This window comes from Podarcis liolepis, assembly GCF_965112155.1.
Source record: "Podarcis liolepis genome assembly, chromosome: 7".
In the NCBI taxonomy this organism is placed as follows: Eukaryota; Metazoa; Chordata; class Lepidosauria; order Squamata; family Lacertidae; genus Podarcis; species Podarcis liolepis.
This window is the reverse complement of record NC_139561.1, coordinates 42,779,209-42,804,109: the sequence shown is the minus strand read 5'-3', so window position 1 is coordinate 42,804,109 and position 24,901 is coordinate 42,779,209. Positions and strand designations below refer to the sequence as shown.

The following is a 24,901-nucleotide window of genomic DNA, read 5'->3' as shown; positions in this document are numbered from 1 at the left end:
TGATGACACAAGTGACAAAATTAATACACCTTTAAGCTCTGCAGCAGCAATATTCTGCTCTCCAGGTCTCTTGTGAGCAGAATGAGCAGAAACCTTTTTGTGTAAAATGTGAGATATTAAATAATTCTATCTAAAGAATTCAGGTTTTAATTACTATTCCAAGTGTGTATGTTAGTTGTTCCACACAAAAACAACATTCTACCAATTTTTCTTATTTGCTCTCCAAAGGATTAATACTTATAAAATAAACACACAAACATTAAAAACAATAATCTAATGTGAACAAACTGCAAGTCAGCAACAATTAATAACGGAATGCCCTAAAAAGGCCCATCTCACCGACTGTCCTAAATGGCAGTGATGGACACTGGTATGCACTACTAGGACACTCAGTTACACCATCTGCCAAGAAGCAGGTTTTACCTCTCTCATTACTCTCGAAGAAGGGACTTCAACAGGAGTCTGCAATCGACCATGGGTGCATTGTATCATACTAATTACAAAATAGGCAAGAAGCTACTGTTGCTGCTACCTCATCAAAGCTAAGGAAACAGCTTTTTATCCCAGTCTTTTCCAATGTTTTGTTAACTGACATGAGACCCACATCAGAAGATGCATCTCAATGTCATTGCTGAGACAGGTGCTCCACTGACAGGCTTCAGAAAGTTGTCAGCAGTGACAAAAACCTGCAGCACATATTTCTAGCACACTCTTATACAGTTTGGGTGCATCTGAAGGTGCAGAATTTTTTAAAGCTCAAACCAAATCCAGACTTGATTTTAATGAATCCTCTTTTAATTAGAAACTTAATCACCAAGTTCAAACATTACTCTTGTTAACTGATTACATTTCACCCTGATAATGCCAAATTAAATCCTAGATCATATTCACTAATTATCTCTTTTTGGTAAAAACTACCCTAGAAAAAGTCCTTAAGAGAGAACATTATTCAGTATGAATCTTCTCACCTACAATAAGGAAACAATCCCCAAATATCTGACATTTCTCTCCATCCTCCAGAAGTAGGGAAAGACCTTTTCCTTTCAGGAACAAAAAACTAAGTTTGCCTCTCACCGCTGGGTCTCTGTTAGCACCATGGGGTGTGTGGTATGTATAAGCTTTGACAGATTCAATCTGGATGAGAGGGAGAGCTGTATGAGTGGACAAAGGAGGCAGGTCTTGTAGAATGGCCCACAACTAGACTACTCTTTTTGCTTGGTCACCGCTGTTATATAAACCTTGTTAAATCACACTGAAAATGTTCTACAAATTTTACTTCTAAGAATAGTGACTCCAATCATTTCCCCTTCTTCCCTTGTGTTGCATGCAAATGAATTTGTAGAGAACTTGCATGTACTGGAATAGGATTGTCAGCTTATAGTTGTTGCTTGCCACAGGTAACCAGCCAAGTGCCTAATTGCAAGGCAGGTTTTATGGTAGTTTATAAGTCCTTGGCTGCTGATTCAACAGTGTCTTTGCAGAGAAAAATGCCACAGTGCTGCTTTATCCAAGCATCTAAATCAGAAAGTTTCCCTGAGATGATAACTTACCCAATATATGTCTTGGTGATGATAAAATAAAAGCCATAGCCTGTATTTGTAATTTGCCTACAAAACCTTTGTCAGGTACTGCAGGGAAGTTCACCCTCAGGCCTTATTTGTGATGCTGCTATACATTGCACTACAACTAAAACTATTTTCTTAATAAGCTGAAGACATTTTATCTGCACTACAAAACCAATTCTAACACAACTACTCTTATCAAAACCTATTAAATATTTACATTTTAAGAATAATAAATGAAAAATCACTATCACGATTCATAGTCATATTTTGTTTTTGTATTCACTATTACAAAAGCTATTCCACTGAACGGGGGGGGGGGGAGTGCTGGGGGGGGGGGAAAACAATAAAATAGTTACCGATTCCATAGCTGAAAGTAGTGGTTAGCAGGACATGGATAAAATCCAACAAAGAGATGTCTCCAAAGAAGCTCTGTATTCTGAAAGACAAACAAAAATTATCTTACATAAATATAAAGACTCACAATGCAAGCTTCAGGGGGGGGGGAAAGCATGCTAAAATTATTACACCTCATAAAAATATCTTGTTGAATTCTATTCCCAATGTGCTTTGCTACTTCAACAGTCCACTGGGTGATAGTACTGTGATGTCCTACTTGTGCAACTGGGATTTTCCTTTCAGCCCTCTTAAAAAATAATCTATTTTCAGAGTCACATACATAGAAAATATTGAAATAATTTTTGACAAAATCTTTTCAGAAAGCCAGAATAAAATGAGAAGAAAAGATATCTGGTCTTTGGTAGGTTTCGGGGAGGGGTGGAATCTTAGCCAGTGAATTTGCACTTACACTTATAGAGACCTACTTGATCAAGATAACCTGGGATTCACATAACTACATAACTTATTTACTAATCATTCTGGTTACTCTTAGAAACTGAATTTTTTTCAAGACAAGAGAATAGAAAGAATACATTCACAAAGAAAGAGAGTAGCACAGGTTTGCTCCCTCAGAAAAAAAATAATACTTTAAAATCAAACTATTTACTTCTTGTCCTGGTTTAAATACAAAAGTAATAACAATATGCTGTAAGTACCGTACAGGTAAGAGCTCGTGAAATTTACTGGCAATTGTATCATATAACTATCCCATGCTAGCATTTACATAAACATTAGCAAAGCTAATATTCACCAATAAAATATATCCTTCCTTTTTAAGTATCACCTTCATATTTTTTATAGCTAACACTACCATAAGAATAAGATATCTGGCGCTTGCTATTATCATTCCAGAACAAGCAAACTGTGACTCATAATTGCAGTGAAGCCAGCTGTTCTTAAGTAAAAGAAGTCAAGGCTAACCTATAAAAGACAGCACTAGGCAACTACAATAAAAATCACCAATCTCTAGTAGAAAAACAAAAGGCGGCAAGGCTATTTAAATTTGAGCAAAGTAATGCAACAATCGTCATCAAACTGTAGCCAGATGCATGATGCAGTTCTACAGCTGAAGCTTAGCACGCCTGGCCCTATAAACACCTGGGTCCCATGCATAAACCTCTTTTGGAGGTTGTGGGGTACTGAGTAATAGGAGTGTTAGGCTAGGGCTTCAGAGACCTATATCTGAGTGGTCATTGAACATTGGCCTTTAAAAAATTAGCCTCAATTACAAACTAGCATTACAGCGTCATTGTGAAAATATAAGTTGTAGAGCACTTTGAAGAGTACTAACTCATTCAAAAGGAGAGGATTATACTGTCTCCATACCAGGCTGGCCAAAAACGCTCTTTGGTCTTGTAAAGGATGAGCTGTCTTTTAATTGTGGATTAAAAAAACTGTGCTACAATACCTGAATATATAGCAATATTTTATAGCAGGGGTGTCCACCTTCCGAGAGACTGTGATCTACTCCCACTATAAATAAACTGGCAGTGATCTTCCCATTGGATTGACCAGAGTTGTTGAGCTATTTTGAGGGAGGCTTCACCAAAGTTGTTGAGCGTTTTTTTTTTAGGGGGAGAGACCACAGTTGTTGAGGGGTTTTTTTTTAGGATCGACCAGGGAAAGCCCATGATCGACTAGTAGATTGTGATCAACCAGTTGGACAGGCCTGCTTTATAGTGATACCTCTATATAGACATATAAAAATGACTTCAAATATAACAATAAAAGCCAGAACTGAACTAGGAAAATGAACCAGTGTGCTACAATGCATGACAAACCAATCCAGACAGCAGGAGGCCTAGCCAAGTACAGAACATTCCATTTGGAGAGAACCTCTGACATGTTCAAAAATGCTGAAGCAGATGGTGAGCAGTCTTTAATACTAGTATCCCAGCTTAGTCAACCACCAATGTTTGCTAAAATTAAGTCATATAAGAACTCCAGGGGCTGAACTAAAAAATGAAATGTATGCATTGCTACTTAAGATTTCATGTACATAAATATGAGCTACTTATTTAATCATGAAGGCAAGGCTGACTATTCTTTCTTTGGAAAGGAACCTTCATATACCAAAAAACAAAACAAACAACCCCTCCTTTTATGGCAGTACCAAGCCTTCTGTACTGAGAAAAACCCAAAGGATTTCCTGCTCTGTTAACATAATGCTCCTAAGCAATGGAGTTAACCACACATCAGAGCCAGAACTGGTTTTAGTTTAATACAATGACCTGAAAACACATCTTAATATTTATGTGCATAGCACCTATGTCAGCTAGAAGAGTGAAGCCAGACTAGCAATCTTAAACACATAACCATGAACATCAAAAAGGAGGAACAACATGAAAAAGAAGCATATAGTCTGGAGACAAGTAACTGGAAAAGAAGGGCAAATTTAGGAGGCAGGTGGTACATGAACTTCCAGGGAACTAGGTAAAAGTAAAGAACAGATGGGGAGGGAGTGTTGAAATGAAAAGCAAAGGAGGACTGATTAGTTTTCAAGAGAGCACTTAAAAAAAAAAAGACAAAGCATAATGCCTCTCTCATGTTACACTTCTATTTCTGCCATAGGGATCTTTTGCAATGCTAAACAGAATGGAAGCTGCATGTAATACAAAGAAGAAACAAAGCAAGTAAAGTGATACATTTTATTGGGCCTATTTTTATGGGAAAGACTGTAGAAGCTTGCAAACTTTATATGCTGTAAGCTGCCCAGAGTGGCTGGGGAAACCCACATGGGTGGGTGGGGTGGTAATAATAATGATGATGATGATGTAGAAAATATTAGTATCCTGCATCCTTGATTATCGTATTTGTATCTTGCCATGCCTCCAAGAAGTTCAAAAGGTTATCCCATTTTATCCTCACAATCCTGCTAAGCAATTTAGACAAAAATATGGCCTGAAGCAATCTACAGTGCTTCATTGTTGAAGAATTTTAATCCTCATTTCCCAGTTCAGGTTCAACACTCCAGTCACTATACTACAGTAGTTAGAGGATTGGATTGGGACCTGAGAGACCAGGGTTTAAATTCCCATTCAGCCATGAAGCTTACTGCGTGACCTTGGCCCAGTCACTACTTCTCAGCCTAGCATACCTCACAGGATTGTTGTGGTAAAATGGGAAGATGGAGAACTACGTATGACCCTCTTGAAGGAAAGGCGGGATAGCAGTGTAATAAATAAATATTTTAGTTGGGTACTTAGTGTCTAAAAAGCTAATTCAGATGTCTATTCCAGAAGTTAGGAAAGAGAAAGGAAGCAATATGCATTTTATGTTGAACAGAAGTATAATCTTAGAATGTGTCAAAAAATGGGGGGGGGGGGAGAATCTAACACTTCTGAAAATTATCTTTATAACAACTGATACTCTTATAATCTTTCAGTGAAATGTACATGGAAGCCTTCATAGAGGTTCTATTTGGCAAAAACACTGGTCCATCTGAAAATTCTACCTTATTCCTTTTAAAGAAAAAATTGTTGCAGAACAATGTTGATCTTTTTTAAAAAAATGCCACAACTCAAGAAGTTTATTTTCATTTACGTTAGTGCAGGCTTCCTCAACCTCGGCCCTCCAGATGTTTTGAGACCACAATTCCCACCATCTCTGACCAATGGTCCTGCTACCTAGGGATCATGGGAGTTGTAGGCCAAAAACATCTGGAGGGCCGAGGTTAAGGAAGCCTGCATTAGTGTGTGCACCCAACAATCACAGTGTATTTCATCCACTGATTAGTACCAAGCACTTATGTGTATTCATTATTTTCCACCCTGGTCTGCTCACACTGATATATTTCTGGTGTTGTTCCTCCAATTCTTAATTCTGAGATTTTGCATTGCTGACATCCAAGGAGCACCCTGAAAAATACTGATCTTCAAATGAAAAGGAAAACTGCAGCTATAGCACAGAATATCTTAGAGGCTAGGTTTTGGTTTCAAACAGACTGACAGCTTTTCTTGCACAGGCACAGTCCTTTATATACTATTAGCAATAAATGATTAGGGAATCCTAAGTAAATAGGCTCATGCTACTGAAAAATTAATGCCCCAGCCATCTGAAACCCTTGTGCCAATCCCTACTTCTAGTATAACAGAAGCTAACAGAAAGCGAGATGTCACCAACACCACAGTTGATGGGATATTGGACTATTCCAGCCACATTGGCAGCACATAAATGTGCTGGATTTATAGTACACTGTAAATAGGGCTTTACCTCCCTTTTTGTCTGGAAACCGAAAACAAACCTATATTGTATATGAAATTGTGTGTAATTTCCTTTTATTAGAAACAAGTTCTTGTCAGATGTAAACAGTGTTTTGTGGTTGTTTTAGCAAAATTCTAGCCAAAACCAGATCCCTCAAGATGACTCATTTCAGCCTGCTGACCAACTGAATTGTCAGTTACTCTAATACAGGAGTTGTATTCAGCTAAAAAGAACTACTGGCAGCTTAAAAAAAAAATCCTGAGTGGGGTACCCTGGATAAGAGGGAGAGTTTACAGAACATGCAACTGTTACTGAGAAGCATGCCATTAAATGCAGGGGTGGCAAACCTGGTTCCCTCTAGACATTGTTGCACTATAACTCCTATAATTCTAAAAAAAGGTTGTCTGCTAATATTAGAAAAATAATAATAGTAATCTTTTAAAAATCAAAACAAACAAAAAATCACCAGCTGACATCAAGGATAAGATTATTTGATTAATCTCAATATAAACAAATAAATATAAGCAGTCCAAACAAGTATCTTAAATAAACAAAACAAATAAACAAAACATGTAGAAAGGGCAGCAAGATCTTTTTTTAAAAAAAACAATCCTAGGTGATAAAGGTAAAGGTAAAGGTAAAGGTATCCCTGACCATTAGGTTCAGTCGCGAATGACTCTGGGGTTGCACACTATAGGCAACATATGTTTGTCCACAGACAGCTTCCGGGTCATGTGGCCAGCATGACTAAGCCGCTTCTGGCGAACCAGAGCAGCGCAAGGAAACACCTAGGTGTTTACTTTACTTTGCAGAGTAAATATCTTGCAGAGCCCACCTTTGTTGTTAATTTTTAGTCTCCCTTCCACAGGAATATAATCCTATCATCCCTGACAATTAACCACAGATTCTGGGGGTGATCAGAATTGTTGTTCATAAACACCTGCCAGTTAGCCATCCCCAATTTAAACTAAAATTATTCAATTATTATATTTGTCTAAGATACTACAGGTAACTTCTCTATCTGATAATTATGACATTTTTCATTAAATTACTAGAAGGTAGGCTGGACCACAATGTGTCAATCCCTAAAAGAAGACTGAAAACATGTACGGAAAGTAATATTTGTTTAATACAATTCTAGCTTTCTCAAAAAAAAAAATTCATGAAAACTGGAACTTACTTCCCCCACTCTCCATCCAGCTTCTGCACACTGGATTATCTTTAAGATAAAGGTAAAGGTACCCCTGCCCGTACGGGCCAGTCTTGACAGACTCTAGGGTTGTGCGCTCATCTCACTCTAGAGGCCGGGAGCCAGTGCTGTCCGCAGACACTTCCGGGTCACGTGGCCAGCGTGACGAAGCTGCTCTGGCAAACCGGCACCAGAGCAGCACACGGAAACGCCGTTTACCTTCCCGCTATAAAGCAATACCTATTTATCTACTAGCACTTAAGGGTGCTTTCGAACTGCTAGGTGGGCAGGAGCTGGGACCGAACGACGGGAGCTCACCCCGCCGCGAGGATTCAAACTGCCGACCATGCGATTGGCAAGTCCTAGGCACTGTGGTTTTACCCACAGCGCCACCCACGGATTATCTTTGGTCAAGCTCAAAAGGCTGCCTCTGAACTTTATGAGTAAGCATACCTACATTTATTCATGTTGATATATGCATGTAAAGAGAAAACTGAAAGAAGCTAAGTACCTAAAGAGTATGAATCCTGATTTAAGGAGCTCAGAGAATGTTTTTGACAATATATGTATTGTCTACCTCTTTCAGTTCTTCACATCCCTACAAGCCTATACGTCATTTACTTAGAAGCTAGCAGTTATTCGTCTAAAGCCAGCTAGTAAAAATTAACATTTGCTTGGTGTATCTCTGCTGAGCTGGCCCTGACAATGCAATACAAATTAAGATAGCATATAATCTACCTCAGTGGTACATAAGGTATCACTTTAGCAAATGACATATTTAGACCAATAAGAGATATATCACTTTACAATAGCCATTTGTTTTGGTTTTACATGGGTATCCTTGGCTCACAATACTGGACACCAATGCATTAATGCCCCCCCAAATGTGGTGGGGTAAACAATTGCTTTGGGTAAAGCATTGTCAGTGGAGGTGTCCTGGTTGTGGAATGCCCTCAACTGGTGCCTGTGTTGAGTGTTTTTAAGCACCAGGTAAATACCCTTTTTATTTTGTGAGGCTTTTATTTTCTAAAGCTTTTCAGCAGTGCCCAAGGTCTAAAAGGGAATCAGAAAAGCAAACATGTCAAAGCCCTTTTTAAACCTTGGACACTACTGTTGTTTTACATTATCTTTGATTCTATGTTTATGCAGTATTTGTGTATTTTATGGTTTAAAAACTGTACATTGACCTAAAATCCTATTGCTAATGAGCAGTATAAAATGCTATAAATAAATAATAATCTTATTTCTTTACACACAAAAAAGCTGCAAAAACCCATTTATATCTGGCTTGTTTTAACCATCAGTTAAAGTGGAGGTGGGGAACCTGTGGCCCTCCAGATGTTGTCAGACTCCTATCTACATCAGCCCCAACTAGGATGATCAAGTCAGTGATGATGGTTTTTTTTCCTCCCAGCAACATCTAGAAGGTCACATTTCGCCAACCCAGTGTTAAGGGCTCTGCCTTCAAAAATGCAGATAATAATACTTACTTCCCCAGATCCTACAGTAGTTGGTATCAGCCTTCCACTCATACATTTCATGTTCAGCTCCACACATGAACAGGCTTCTTCATCACAGTCCCTTCAGAATGAAACTCAGACTTCTGACTTTCTTGTCCCGTCCCCCCACCATTTCCACAATTGAGGCTTACTGCTAATGTGCAGGATGCAAAGAGGTGTGAAAATATTGCTCTATGCTTCTACCCATTTTTGCGCTACAGAGGCCTCCCCTTTTTCACTGCAGCCTGTAGTCAATCAAATAAGCACACCAGAATTTTAGGGAAATGCTTTGTAATAGCTTCCAACACAATGAATCAGCCACATTCAAATGGGGGGATCCAGAGTATTCCCAATGAATGCATGTGGAAATACTTGGATACACAGAAGATCCTACCTTTATCTGTTCAGACTATTTTTCAGCAAGAAAAATAACATGATTTTGGAAGTCTACACAATAACATGAAGCACATGACAATCAAGAAAGCTATTCAAGCAATGATTTTTTTTTAATTTCTACTATCCCAATCCTAAATATCATCCTCTTTCCTTTTAATATAAAAAATTGAAACAAAACAGATGCTCGAAATTAAAGACAAACACAACTAGTTTTAGTTTGTTATAACCACACACACCTAAGGTACATAATATATTTGTTCTTTCCTAAAAACTATGCAATGCACTTTGAAAAATTCCTTAACAATTAGCTGAGGTGGAACTTGCAAAGAGCAAATCTTAGCACTGAGAATAACCTGAAAGGAGATTTTAGAGTCTATGTTCACATGATTTAGGCAGGATTGAACTGCTTTTTTCTATACATAGCTTTCTTGTGTTGTGTACATTTACAGTTCTGGAGAATTACACAAGCTGTCCTTTGCTCATCTTAGATCATGTCTAAGGCTAAAAGAAAATGTTGAATTAGAACAGACTGTGCTCCATCAGCAAGCAATGTAAGGCCCACAAACCACATGCTGAGATATTTGTGCAGCCCACAGCTTCATGAAAAATCCTTGAAATCTTTGGTTGTTGTTTTTTAAAGTTTCCAGCTCACATGACTAAGCAGACAAACTTGAATACATGAAGGCAGTTTTTATTAACAGATTTGTGCAAAATTTGTGTTATTTTTCAATATCTTATTCTCTGAGCCTATAAAATATCCTCAAGAACTAAATCAATTTTGAGTACTAAAGGTATTAAGTTACTAGGACTCTTGGTCTTTCATAGGCTAGCTGAAAGGCTGAAAACCATCTACAGCAGGGGTCAGCAAACCCTTTCAGCAGGGGGCCGGTCCACTGTCCCTCAGACCTTGGGGGGGCGACTATATTTTTGGGAGGGAAATGAATGAATTCCTATGCCCCACAAAGAACCCACAGATGCATTTTAAATATAAGGACACATTCTACTCATGTAAAAACACACTGATTCCCGGACTGTCCGCGAGCCAGATTTAGAAGGTGGTTGGGCTGAATCCGGCCCCCGGGCCTTAGTTTGCCTACCCATGATCTACAGGCCTCATCCATTACTAATGGTCTCGCATCACAAGAACAGCATATGCAGGTTCACAATATGAAGCAACCCACATTCTGCAAAGTGGCCCATCACGCAGAACAATTTGCCTGCCTGTATTTTGTGCTTTGATTTAGTACTGTGGGCCATGATTTGCCCTTCTGTACTAGCAAGCGAAGACAAGATCTGTTCTGTCACTCTAAAAGAACATGCAGTTTTCAGTTTGATTTATTTTGCATAAGAACTCCATTTCTTTAAAAAAAAAAAAAAACCCACCTCAATGGCCCTAAAGTTAAATATATTCCAAGTTTGACAGTGTTTTTTTAACAAAAAACTAAGGAAGTTATACGAACACAAGGAAGAACATTAACATCTTCCACCAGAACATTAACATCACAACATTAACATCTTCCACCAGAGCTCCATGACACAGGAAGAAAATACTACTAATCAAGCTATTTGATATTATGAATATAATATAGATTTCAAACCCTATCATGAAAAGATGCTGTGAAGATTCCAACAGCCAGTTTAGGCACCCAACTCTTGTAACAAAAGAAACTGTTCATAAAATATCCAATATTTACATTCTGAAAGACGCTCAAAATGCTGCAATCATGTTATAATTTTATGAAGTACATCTCCAAACGGGGTTCCATCGCTGAAAAACTGCAGCATGACTAACACAGCTCCATTATAAAAGGCAACGTAACCTAGCACTTGTTAGCAGCCAGTGCAACACTGGACTGAGTTTCCATGACAACCAGGGGAAAAATATATAAAAGCAAACTACAGTTAAGCGAAAATTACACTCCATGACAATACATGCAAAATGCAGGAACATTTGCAGTACAGCTTTTGATGAAATGCCCCAATGTACAATGTCAGTGAAAAATAATAATTAACTACAATAATTGCCAAGACTTATTTACCACAGTTGTTTGCCTCCATTTGGTGCAAACACCCTTAAAGTAACAAAAATAAAGAAAATAAAACCATTTGCACCTGCAATACACCAAGTTGTTGCTTTAAAAAAAAATATGGCAATTTAAAATTTGGCATTTGGATATTCTAAGACTGCAGTTTTCACTTCTGTAGACAATGGCTGGTGAATAGGTTTGTAACTTGCTTCCTAGGAGAACATATGGCTTTGAATTATATATTAAGATACTGAGAATTCTGGAATTGGCTGGAACAAGACATTGTTTTCATTGTTTAAGGACTTGCACTTTGAATGTCTCCTGCTTACAGGGTAGTTAGTGCCTGTTTAAATAATCAAGAATTCCACAAAGAAAAAATAATAACAACAGTAGACCAGGTATGTCAATTACACTGACAAGTCAGACAGGCAGAAACCTATAGCAAGGTCATTTATTCAAACTACTCATCAACCATTTTGCTGAGATCAGCAACAAGTAAATGTGAGCATAACAGTTTCTAATTATTTGTTTATATTTACCCTGCTCTTAAATTTCAAAATTCTCCCGGAGCAATTTACCCAAAAAATTTGAACCAAATAAAACATACACTCATAAAAAATATTTCAAAAAGAAATAAATTCACATTAAAACAGAGTAAACCAGAGGTAATCGCCACCATAGACATTTTATCTTGGACTTCATCTCCAAAGGCAGAAGGACTCAGAAAAGAATCTAAACACTGGGACAGTTTTGTGTGAGAGCATAATCTGTAAACTACACTGAGTCCTAAAACCACAGAATTTAAAAATATAAATGCCATCATTTTGAATCATGTCCAGAAATGGCCCGAGAATCAGTGTGGCTGCTTTAAAAACTAGTAATAAATACCGGTACTCCAAATACCCAGGGCCAGTCAGCAATCTAGTTTCAGTCCTTCTCACTGACTTATTTTTCTGAATAGTTTTCAAAGGGCATTCCCATGCACAACACATTACTCTAGTCTAAACAGTATGTTACTAGATCATGGATGCTGCATCCACATTCTCCATCCGAGACAGGCCACAGCTGGCAAACTTGTCTACATTGGTGAATGGTGCATGTACCCTTAAGAATGCAAACATGATTCTTAAGGGAAAAGCATAATCCTATCCAGAACAGGTTGAACACCAACGTTCTGGTCAGAAAACACCCATCAACAAACAGTACCTCCACATTATCTGGATTAAGCTTCATTTTATTAGCCCTACTCCAGCTCATTAATCATTGCAAACATTGGTTCAGAACTTCCACAACTTAAATGGACATGTAATTTGTAGAATTTTAACAAGCTGGGATTTTTCTAGCTACAGTACTTATATCTGGGTAAAGTTGTGTTTTTTCTTGTATGTTACCATAAATACCTTAATAGATAGATTTAGGTAAAAAACACACCCAAAACCATAGCTTGTACTGTATTCCACATGAAACTGTCAATATTCAAACATTCAGTTTTTTACTTTATGCATTACAGATTTCACTCTCACATTGCTAACTACAAACAGTTCAACCATTTTGAGGAGCATTGTGAGGAGAGAGAATATTAAGACACTTCATGTCCTGGAAACTAACAGTGCCTTGAATCTACAAGGTTCCTGATACTTATTCCCCTGCCCTGTCCACCACCACTGTACATAACTCACCAGAACTGTAACCCTTTATTATACTGGAAAAGTTACATAGGGCTACCCTGCCTACCCTGTTTATAAAGCTGTTCACTGGATAGCACCAGAAGCATATTATTTTTCACAAAGCTTAATGTTTAAACATAGTTACTTCAATATACTTGATTGGGGAGCAGAGATTAGATAGGTACCTTCAGTAGCTAAATATATGAAGCACAATTTGATGCAAATAATTGAATGAGTAAATATAAGATGTTCTGTAGTATAGTACACTCTTAAAAGAACAGCTTACATTATACAATGCGTGTTACAGATTTGCTCCACCAGCTTTCTCCCAAGTACTAGCCTCCAGAGCCCTCATCTCACTTCAGGCCGTGGGATCCGACGTTTGTCTATGGACAGCTTTCAAAGTCATGTGGCTAGCATGCCTAAACTGCTTGTGGCACAACGGGACACCAAGAGGAGTGCCAGAGCACACAGAAACGCCATTTACATTCCCGCTGCAGCAGCATCTATTTTTCTACTCACGTTGGTATGCTTTCGAACTGCTAGAATGGCAGGAGCTGGGAGAGAGCAATGGGAGCTCACCCCATTACGCAGATTCAAAACACTGACCTTCCGGTCAGCAAGCTTATTATCTGCCCGATGTAACATAGTGAGCACAACTGATACAAAATAGCATGCACACATGCTTCCAACATCGTTAAAACTGCCATGCCAGAGCAATAGTCAACAAATTATGTCTTTCTTTGTGTGGTGTTTTTTTTTTTGTTCCAGTTTGACAAGAGTGAAGTTTAAAAAAATTGTTTATATGTTTAAAGCTACACCCTGCTTTTCTTTGCAGAGCAAATAAAAAGTCATACTAAACCAGGTTGGTAAGGAGATATGGCAACAGAATACTAGATACGCCAACAGGTTGCTAGACTGACTACACAAAAATAAATACTCTTAAGCATCTGATCATGTGATGAGCTGCTCTGTTGCCCAAGTGGTCAGAGGCCACGGTTGGCCTTGTGCCAGTGTCAAGATGACACCCAGTCACAGTACTCACTCTTAGTCCCAAAACAGTACAGTGTCATAAGGACACCGATGCAAAAAGAGGGCAGATCAAGAAGATGAAAGGTATGTAAAGCCTAAGTTGTCCTTTTGTACATTAATAGAAAGGCTCTGTAGGAGAAACTTTGCCTGGGAAGTTATCCAGACCCCTGCCACTCAGAGACAGAGGGGTAGGGCAATTATAGTACAGTAGATCAATAGAATCAGCTACCCAATACTATATACAGATATAGGACATTTGTACTATGCCACAGCAGAAACCCAAGCAAAACAAAATCTTTAAATTACACAACCATATTTACAGACCACTGTTGCCTGCCTTAAAAGTATGTTTTAGGACTACAGCCAATACTCAGATGTCAAATAACTCCAGAGTGGGGGAGAACTCAGGCTGAATAAATAGCACTGTTGTGACACAGTGGGAAGGTCATTTTTTCAGTTGAAATCCCATAACGATTCATGTATCAAATTCTGAAATAAGCAATCACCAATCTATCAAAAATAGCTCTTCTGAAATTAATGCTCTGTCTTAACTAAAAATAAATACAAGAAAGGAGAGCTAATTGCATGTACATACATTGGTCTTATCTTTTAAATAATTGGATTATATATTATTAGGGCTTTGGCATGAAAAAACAAAGCTCAATGTCAGCAATAGCATCAGTGCAATGCAGTGGCCACCCATAAAATCTTGCTTTAACGTTTGTATTGTGTCATTACCTCTTTCTAGGTGCTTTGGAGGTCAAACTGGAAGCCTTGGAATATGAAGGAGCCTTCAAATTAACTACAGAAGCACAAATGCTCCAGAAATTCCTCTGGATTGAGGAAGGAAGACAACAACAGGCAATAGCATACAATCACCTGGCCTCCACCAAATGTGCATCTAACTGCTGGCATTGTCTGAAATTAGGAATCATTTGCTTATTTCTAGCAAGCACTAATTGTTTCAGAAAGCAAAAAAGAAGAAGTAGTTTACAACTAGAATAATAGTTATACTTAACCACAGTGAAACCACTAGTTTAATCTCAATTGCATCCCTGCCTTCCTCCAAGAAGCTTAAGGTGCAGTATACAGTGGTGCCTCGCAAGACGAAATTAATTCGTTCCGCGAGTTTTTTCGCCTAGCGAATTTTTCGTCTTGCGAAGCACGGTGTCGGAAAAGTTTTGGAAAAGCTTCAAAAATCACCAAAAACCTCAAAAAAGGCTACCACACCGCGTTCTATGAGTTGCTCCTCAAAGTCAAGTCGCAACTGTATTAACAGTGTTAAGAAAAAGGAAACAAACTTGCAAGACGTTTTCGTCTTGCGAAGCAAGCCCATAGGGAAATTCGTCTTGCGAAGCAGCTCAAAAACCGCAAAACCCTTTCGTCTAGCGAGTTTTTCATCTTGCGAGGCATTCGTCTTGCGGGGCACCACTGTATTATGTCAGTGCATTTGATCCTCACAACAATCCTGTTAATTAGTTTACCAGTGTTAGAAACTCAGAAATATAATCTAATACCCAATGGCACCTTAAACCTAGGTTACAGTCGCCACAATGGAATGCCCCCCATGAAGTTTGTTGCTGTTGTTTTCATTTCTATACCACTTTATATTTTAAAGAACAAATCAAAGTGGTTTACAAGACATTAAAACATCAAATAAAACAATTCAAAATAAAACAAATTCAAGTTTCAAGGAAAATATTTCAGATCCTTCTCTAAATTACATTTTGTTTTCCCCAGAAACCAATCTGGCATTTTGTGGTTGCAGTTGGACCTGTGCCAATTGCAAAACATGCCTAGCACATGGCTGATTTCTAACACAGGATTAAACAGAGAGGACTGACCCCAGTTACTTCAAGGCTAAACAGGGATTTGAATTCAGGTCTCTCAAATTCATCCAGTGCCCTGCAGCATGTTAGCTCCCCATGGTGAACAATTCCCATGCCAAGTTTGTACAGACAGTGCAATAACAATTCATGGGGTATGTAGTTCTCTATGTCTCAGTCAGAGCAGACACCATGGGAAGGCTGTTTCCAATTACATTTCCTTTATAAGTCTAACATACAACAATCCTTAGGTAAAATCCTACAGCAAACTCAAGGCAGTCAGTTCCCAGAAACATTTTTAAAACATGCACTGCACCCAATATTGATGGATGGACACATGATCACTTTAAGCTGACAGCTCAGTAAAGGATCATATATACACTAAAACATTGAAAGAAACTAAATTTCAACCCATCTGGCATGATTTTTGGAACTACTATATGTAGAATTAAAATACAATTCATGGTATGGCTCATCACACATATTGAAATGCTAAGTCACTTAAAATATATATACTGTTTTGGTCCTTTTTCCTTTTACTTATGATCGTTTTCCCCTCTTTTTGTCTCATTTTCTCCTCTTAATTTTTTGTCTTTTAATCACTTTCTAACATTAAATGCAATGGGCTTAAGAAGGAAGGGGGAATGTTTGCATTCAGTAAAAATATATAGGCAACTTGACGTAAACTATCATGATTATTATTTTAATTGGAGCTGGTAAGGATTAATGATCTACTCCAAATCACCCAGAGACCTTCCTTCTTCTGCCCACCATTAATATACTAATCCTATGACTGGGAGACGGTCCAGAATGGTTGTCATTTTGAATAACTACAGGAGACACCGGAGATGCAAATAAACTCTGATTTAAATTTAGGGAAAGGGGTCAACATACCAATTCTCTTAATGATTATGCTTTAGTAAAGCTAGTCACTCAATAATTTACAAATTTCTAGGACAAAAAACCATTGGCCTTCAACCATTTTAAAAGTATGAGATGTTCAAAACTAATTTTTAGTCCATCTCCACTTGATCAATTCTGGAACATCCTCTGAAATGTTGAGTGTTCTCCATTTTTCCAGTGTGAACTCCAGTTAGCACACACTGTACACCTCATGACTGGATTTTAACAGTGGCATGCTGCTGCCCACACACACAATTTTTTATTTTTTTAAAAAAAATTATTTCCTATATACAGGCCAGCTGCACAGAGGTTGAGAAGCAGTGACATTAGTTAGCTATGGTCACCCACCCATCCTGGCAATCTACTCCACAATGCAGAGTTCCTTTCTCTATTGCATAAATATATACAAATATTGCCTGGTAGCTTCTTCCATATGCTAACATTACAGTCCACACATCTAAAAAATGTCATATTTTTACCAGAAGCATATCCAAAGTTGGATTTTTTTTACATGAACTATCTGATAGTAACCAAGATAAAAACCCTGCCTGTGACAGTGAACTGAGATCAAAAGCATTAACCAGATAGCTTTTTAAATACAATATGTGATTTTATAAAATCTTGCATTATTAAAGAAATAGAGAAGAATCTACGCTTTAAATTTTCTGTATATAAAGCAGGCTGAGTACTAGTTTTAACCAGCAGACCATTCTCGACTTTCTTTAAAGACGCAAAGAGACTGCCTACAGACTCCTTGAGGATAAATAATTCAGAGCCTAAATGCCAAGGGCAGTGCAGCAAACTGGAATGTTGCATTTATCCAGATGGCAGGGACAAAGCAGACAGTCGTGTGTGTGCCTCACATCACTGCATAAAAGCAACTGCAAACGTGACCTGGGAAGGCAATGGGGAGAAAATACTGTTACCAAAGTTCTCTCTCAGCTCTTGATCCCCAATACACTGTCTATGGGACAGTGAATGATGATATCCCAACTGATCTATGCTTGCACAATTTTGGTCTATGCTCACACAAATTGTGTTGAATAGAACATACTTGGTTCACATAGTGAACTAAAAAGATATTGCAGTTTGCTAGGAAATCTGACAGATTTAGCTACTGCTGAAGTTGCAAAGTTTGTCATGGAGGCTATTTTTCATACCTAAAACTTGGTTTTAGATAATGAAAGGGGGAATTGAAAATGAGATAAAAACTATTCATAACAGCAACTGTAGGCTCCCCAAAATGGTATTTCATAACTCTACAAAGCAGCTTAAATATAATCAAGGTGTCATGTAAGATATGCAATGTAAGCCTTTCAGTTTTTGAACAATGATTAGGTTTGTTTAACCAAAGATCACAACAAAAGCTTCAGAAAAGAAGAGACCTGGATATCATGTCCCATAGATTTATAAAAAGGATAGGTGGTCAGGTCTGGCCTGGCTATTTGAGTTTCAGTGTTATCCTCTAAGATAGCAAGTCCCATCAGCATATTTACAAAGTTGTAAATTTATTTGAAAGCACAGCCAAAAAACGGAGAATGACGAACTGACAAAACAAGCTTCTGGAACACCTTTTTTCCACTCTGGGAAACGTTTGTTACTCTTTGCCTACCTCTGGGACAACTACATGCAGAATTAAAACACGTGATTATATGTGTGAAATATCTACATTAATACAACAAAAAACCACCATTATTTATGAGGCGATCCTTTTCATTTGTAACTCATCTGGAGAAAATTTAATACACACAGGACAACTAAGAAAGCAGCTCTATTGAAGGGAAACTTACTGAATCCATCTTTAACAGCTCACTGCAAAGTAGATCTTAAGATACTTTGTGTTGGACGCTTTCCATTTACCCTCAAGCAAAATCATCAGATCCAGAGAGCTGCAATCCCACGCACACCTATTAGGGAGAAACCCCATTCAGCACACTGGGACTGACTTCCAACTAAACATTTACAATATGTCAGGCTGCACCATTTGCTTGGTAGACAGCATGCCAACACTAGCCACAGTGAGTTGGCAACAGTGAATGTAAATACTTCTGACTTTGAGAATAAAATCAATTAAAGGTCAAATTTCTAAACATATACTCAAATTCAACTGCAAATAAATTTTGACATTTATTCTGAAGTTAGTATTTGTGGCTGGGACCTTAGGTTACTTTACAAATACATAATAATTCTGAAGTATTTAACAATAAATGTTAATGTTATATTTAATCAATTGTCAAAGCAAACCACACTCACTGCTGCTCATCACCCATGTACTCTGAGGAATAAACCCAGTTTGTCCGCAGTATTTTAATGAGTTCCATCACAGCACTGGAACTCTGACCACTCCATCCATATTAAGAAAGCAACCAATTTTCCTGGACAGCCACTCTGAGAAGTAAGGGGATGCCCCTATTGCCCTGAGATCCCTTAGGAGGAAATGCAGGATATAAATCTAATAAAAAGAAATAACCTTCATCCCACAATCCTTAAAGTGATGTCTTCCAAGTTCTCTTGTCACTCACATCATGTTTTCCAAACCTCTTTCACCATCTAGGGAACCAGGCAACACACATAGGAGGGCAGATATGATGCATGGGTCTCCAATTGCTTATTAATTAACACACAATTCCACATTCAACCTTAGTCACTTACAATGACTAAGCAATCAGCAAGTCACTTACGTTTCTACAGCTTTCTGCTTCTCTCCATTACAATGTATTCCTGCCTTGCCTATCCTTCTTCCCTGTAGTATCCTATGCATCTCTAACACTATAAATGACCCCACTCTTTCCATTGATTCAAACTGATTTATTTAACTTGGCTTATTGAACTTCATACAGAAACAACAGGGAATGCCTTTAAAACCCAACACTAACAATCATAAGGAAAATGATGCCATCTGGGATTCAAAACATACTTTTCCCAAAAGCTGAATCAAGTACTGTCCCGCATATAGTCTAGCAGCAAAGTACAAGTCAGATTAAATGTTCTGACTCAAGGATCAGTACATTTGACTACTATAGGCAGTGACCATTTTGTGCGTGCCCAATCGACACACAACTACCAGCACGTGGGTCCTTTTGTACCTGGAATAGGGCAGAATGGGGGTGGAACAGGGTTATGCGTGCTCTGCCAACGCACACGCAGGGGCCAGCAATAGAACTCCCACTCAAAATGGCTGCCACCTGTGTGTGTATATATGGATACATAGAAAAGGTTGCCCTTGAAGTAATTACTAAAAAAGTGCTGCAATATTCAGAACATTCTAACACACTTCGCAAATACTCCTGATTCATTAAATTCAAATCTACAAAGAATTCTAGAAAACAGACATTTACAAATATCATTCCATTTAGGAAAATATCCTTCCTGTCATCAGTGTCTCCACCAACAGCAAGGTTTGCCAAAATCCTAAAGACATTTATGATTCACTGAAGTACAGAAAATCTCTCCCACAAAAAATGAATTTTAAAAAACCAAGAGAATAGGCATTCTATTTTGCAGATGTAAAGTATAAATAAAAGAACAATGCAGGCGTTTCGATTTCACTCCCAGCTCAGTAACTATAACCACTCATACCATATACATCCCTGTAGTCTGAACATTAACACATGCAATTGCTTCTTGATATGTTTCCTCTCACTGCTGCCTTTCCCACTTAAGAATCCTATTGCTAAAAATCAGTATGTTTACCTATAACAGCACCAAAAATATCATATTTTAACCCAATGTTTACAAACCACACTTAGAACAGGAAATGAGCAAACTCAAAGCCAATCCCTGAAATATTTGCACCTTATTTGCATGAACTACATTAGAATTATATGGATCAAACAAACAGAAGTTATATAAATTTTGGTTTAGTGAAAAAAAGAAATACTGCTTTTACAGTACAGCTTGACTAAGCACAGCTCAACTAACCACTCAAACTAGCATAGGATCTGCCTGCTTAGCTCAACAGAAGCCTGAAACAATATCAAAGCAGAGAAGCTTAAAACAACATACTCATTCTATTATTTGAACAGCAAAAAATAAAGTACTTAATATTTCATCAATTTTTAAAGCTTGTATTATTGCTATATCTTGATAAGGTAAGTATTTTCAAGCAAATAAAAATATTATATTTTCATTTTACCTTAAGCTAAATCTAAAGCAAGAATTGAAGGTTTTTATTTCGTTAAAAGATTTCCCTAATTGATATAGCATAAATAAAGCCAGACAATACTCAGAGTAGTATAACAGCGGAATGAAAAAGAAGCCTATGCTTGTGAACCAAATATTCTTCAAGGACCTATATGATCTCAATATTAGCACAGTGGAATATAATCAAATTGCACTAACTATAAAGGTCGCAATATTGAACAAATTGTAACAATGCTTTCAAATAATTCATGCAACCAGATATATGCAAAATACCATGGGGACAGAGCTGCGGCTCTTCTAAAGCTTTCCTACTAAGACAATTCCTCCTCTCCTAGCCTGAAACAGTTAACTAGCACATTGTCCTTGCCTTGCCCAAACTGATGTAAAATTTATTACCCAGTTCAATCTTGGGAGAAGGCCTAGATGTGCACAGGCTAGCCTTATCAATTCCTTGTATATAGTACTTGAGCAGAGGGCAATAACATTTGCTGCATGAGCCACCAAATCATTATTTTGTATTGTACATATTTGTGTGGGGGAAGGACAGGCCATGTTATCACTTGCAGTGTGTTACTAACATAAGTCTTCTCTCTGGTGAAAAAGAATTGTGTCTTCAAATACAGACCAGATTTATCTGCCTCTGCTATGAGACCAGAGCTGTGCATACGGGAACCATTATGCTGCCCATCTATGGCAACCGCACATGAAACACTCTCATCCACACTTCCAGTCTTGAAGAGCTACTGGTGCTTTCATGTTAGACTGACAGGAGTCTCAAGAACATCCTCAATAACTTGTCCTGTTCAACCAGCTTAGGCAGTTAATTATAAAAGGGCAAAGAGAAGCATGAGAAAACCATGTGTGAACTATGGAGGCTGCCTGTATGATTCTATCCTTGTTACCAGGTAACTCTACCTCTGTGATATTCCTAAGGTTAAACAACATATCTGTATGTGGAAATCCAATTCCAGTAGACTTAGAGAGAGAGAGAGAGAGAGAGAGAGAGAGATGCATGCTTTCTGACTACAAAACAAAACACATTTTAGGCTCCTTTTCAATCTAGCATACAATATACAAACTTCTCTGTTCAAATAATTCACTTATTTTTCAACTACTGTTTTGATTTTTATATTTATATCCCCCATTTTCTCCAAGGAGCTCAAAGTGGCGTACACACTTCTCCCCCTCTCCATTTCATCCTCACAACAACAACTCTATGAGGTCGGTTGGTCTGACAGATAATGACTGGCCCAATATCACCCTATGAGCTTCATGGCTAAGTGGGGATTTGAACCCTGCTTCTTAAGATCTGAGTTCAGCACTCTAACTCCCTATACCATGCAGTCTACTGATACCCACTGTTGCCCATTAAAAGTGCCTCAGATATTGACATTTTACTCTGGGGATTCCCTTTCACTACAACTCTGGGAGTAATTTTTTTAAAAAATCACAGATTTAAGCTCCCTTCTTAATTAGAAGAAATGTCTGCAACAAAAGCTTAAAATCCATTCTGAAAGCAACACCTCTGTTTGTTTTCTGAGGGCATTTTACCCAGGAAATGGAACTGATAATGGAATGGCCATGTTGAAAAAAATAACAGAAATACTGTGAGCTGGAAAAACTAAGAAGCAAAATTACCATCATCCATTACAGTTGATCATCTGTGAATTAAAACTACAAAGTGTTCAAACAAAAAATACGTTACCTAATTTTACTACATTCTTTGCCTTAGCTATTTTGTCCCCCATTCAGTTTCTAGAATTATCCCCTGAGATGCATTTGGCTTTAAAAGACAGTGACTGATCTGCTCACTCTTAATCTATAAGGCCAGGTTCCTGGTGACAAGGGAGATCTGTGTACAAACTGAGGGGGAGGGGACAAGTTCCTTCCTGCAACTGAATATCAAAACAGAGCCACAACTTTAATGAGCAGGAGCCGATCTGAACACACCAGCCCTTGTGTCTCAATGAACAGACTGATTTTCAATCCACACGCACACATCCCTCACAAGACAGCTGCTTTCTCTGGGAAAAGGGCAGAGGGCATTGGAGGGCTCAGCTCATCCAAGCTTCTTGGAGAAGGGGGGGCGGACGATTTGCCTTTCTAAACATGTAATCAATCCTCTTTCTTAAGAGACAGGAGGAGTGAGAGGGATCCTAAATTCTGTTTGGAGACATGCAGCTGCTTTTTATTTCTTGTTTTAAGAGAAAGGAAGACAATCCACAGAAGAAACTAAGAAAAAGAAACAAAAGGCAGAAGAGCTCTTCTTTCACACATATACACATAGCTAACACCGACTGAAAGATGATGAAATGGGAAAAGGAAACTACCATAGCAAGCGTAATCTTCACTGAATCTATTCCAACAAATAACATCCCTCCTCCTAGACATTTTGCTAGTACCCTGGGCTTTCAACTCCATAACTTCCACTCCTTTCTGCTGTGAGTTTTACCAGACTCTGACCTCACCCCATCCCCACCCCCACCCAATCCTGCACCATCTGCCTCTGCAGCACCAGCGCTCCACACCTCCCTGTTTCAGCAGCTGGTTTCCAACTACAAAGCATCTATGCAATATACTCCATCTCCACATTTCTGCTGTGTGCCCAATCTCCCATACCCATAACATCCCAGTCAAACTCTAGAGACTCAACCCTTGTCTGTCTTTAGCAACCCTCAACCTTCCTTTCCACGTACCATTACTACACACACACACACACACACACACACACACACCAGCTCATCAGCTTCTTCATGAACACCAACACATTCTGCCCACTTCCTTCCACTTTTTGTGACACACAACAGTCCTGTAGTTACCTCAACCTGTACAACAGATCTGTACCTACAACCACTAATACAGATTAGAACCTGCACCCCCAAAGAGGCAATTAGAAATGTGGGAAGACACTTGTGCATCTACCAGAGGATGAGATTGAAGGGCTTTAAAATCCCACACACCCCAATGCTCTTTGGCCACCACTTTTACCACAAATGCTTATGGAAATAAAACAAAATGTTCCTTCTCACCAAAATAGAAGAGAACGTACCAACGTGCCCTACAATGTAATCTCAACGCCCTTTCCTATACAGATAGGCCTCTCTTTTCTTTTTAATCCCCCGCAAAACCCCACCACTTCGTTTTGACTAACTACCCTTCCAATCCTCCCCCCGCCCCCCACATACTCGACACACACAAATACACACACGTGGCCAGTATTACCCTTTCCCCCCTCGTTTTCACCGTAGGCCTCATCAGTTTCTCGGGGGTGGCGGCAGCAGCTCCCTCCAGGGCGCCCCTCACGCATGCAACGTATGTCGCTCCGCAAACCCGGGTCAGGCACCATCCTAGCACTCCTTCGCCCCGCCCGCACCCCCGTCATTCGGCACCTTTTCAACACCCGCTTCTACCCCGCGCGGGGCCTCCGTGGACTTCGCGCCGCCAAGCCGGGCAGGCCCTTCGCCCCCGCCGAGAGCCCTCACTGAGGTGCGGAGCCTTCCTTACCCGGAGCGCGTGGTTCCCTGCGCCGCCGCCTCTCTCCCTTGCCTGTGCGCCGCTGAGGCCCGAGGCCCGTGAGGGCGAGTGCGTGAGGCCTCTCGCCCGGCCGCCCGCCTGCCTCGCTCGCTCCTTCGCTCGCCCAGGGGGCAGCGGGCCTTTACGAGTGCCGGCGTCGCCTCCTCCGGCTCGCCCGCTCCATGGCCCACCCGCCTTCCCGGCGGCTCTCGCTGTCCCGAGCGCCGATTCGCCAGCGGTGCCTTCCTCGTCCGCCGCGGTGCCTGCCTCGTTCGCTCGCTCTCTCGCCCAGCCAGCGCCGTTTCCTCCCTTCCCACACACACAGCCCCAGCCTTCACGGCCACCGCCGCTGTTGCTCTCGCCACCAGAGCTGAGCTTCCCCATTGGCCCAATGAGACACTCCGTCTCATTGGCTGCCGGCACAGCAACGATATAGGGTGGGACGTAAGAGGGGGAGGAGGGGTGAGCAGGGAGGAGGAGCAGCCGCAGACACCGGAGTGACGCGAGCGCGCGTGCGACGGGATTAAAGGAACGTTGCTTTT

General features: G+C 39.4%; 1 protein-coding gene across 7 annotated transcripts in view; it reads right to left on the bottom strand.

Moving 5' to 3' along the window:
- ANKRD11 (ankyrin repeat domain containing 11) overlaps positions 1-24,901 on the bottom strand; it is a 185,137-nt gene extending 160,236 nt beyond the window's left edge. For 2 of the 7 annotated variants that reach the window (XM_083513457.1, XM_083513460.1), the window contains exons 1-2: positions 24,351-24,757; positions 1,922-2,001 (exon numbers count right to left, since the gene is read on the bottom strand). The gene's annotated coding sequence lies outside the window, so the exon portion shown is untranslated. Of the gene's footprint in view, positions 1-1,921; positions 5,526-5,667; positions 5,706-8,091; positions 13,463-24,068 lie in introns of those variants that run through there. The other 5 variants (XM_083513458.1, XM_083513462.1, XM_083513459.1 and 2 more) reach the window with 4 other exon arrangements.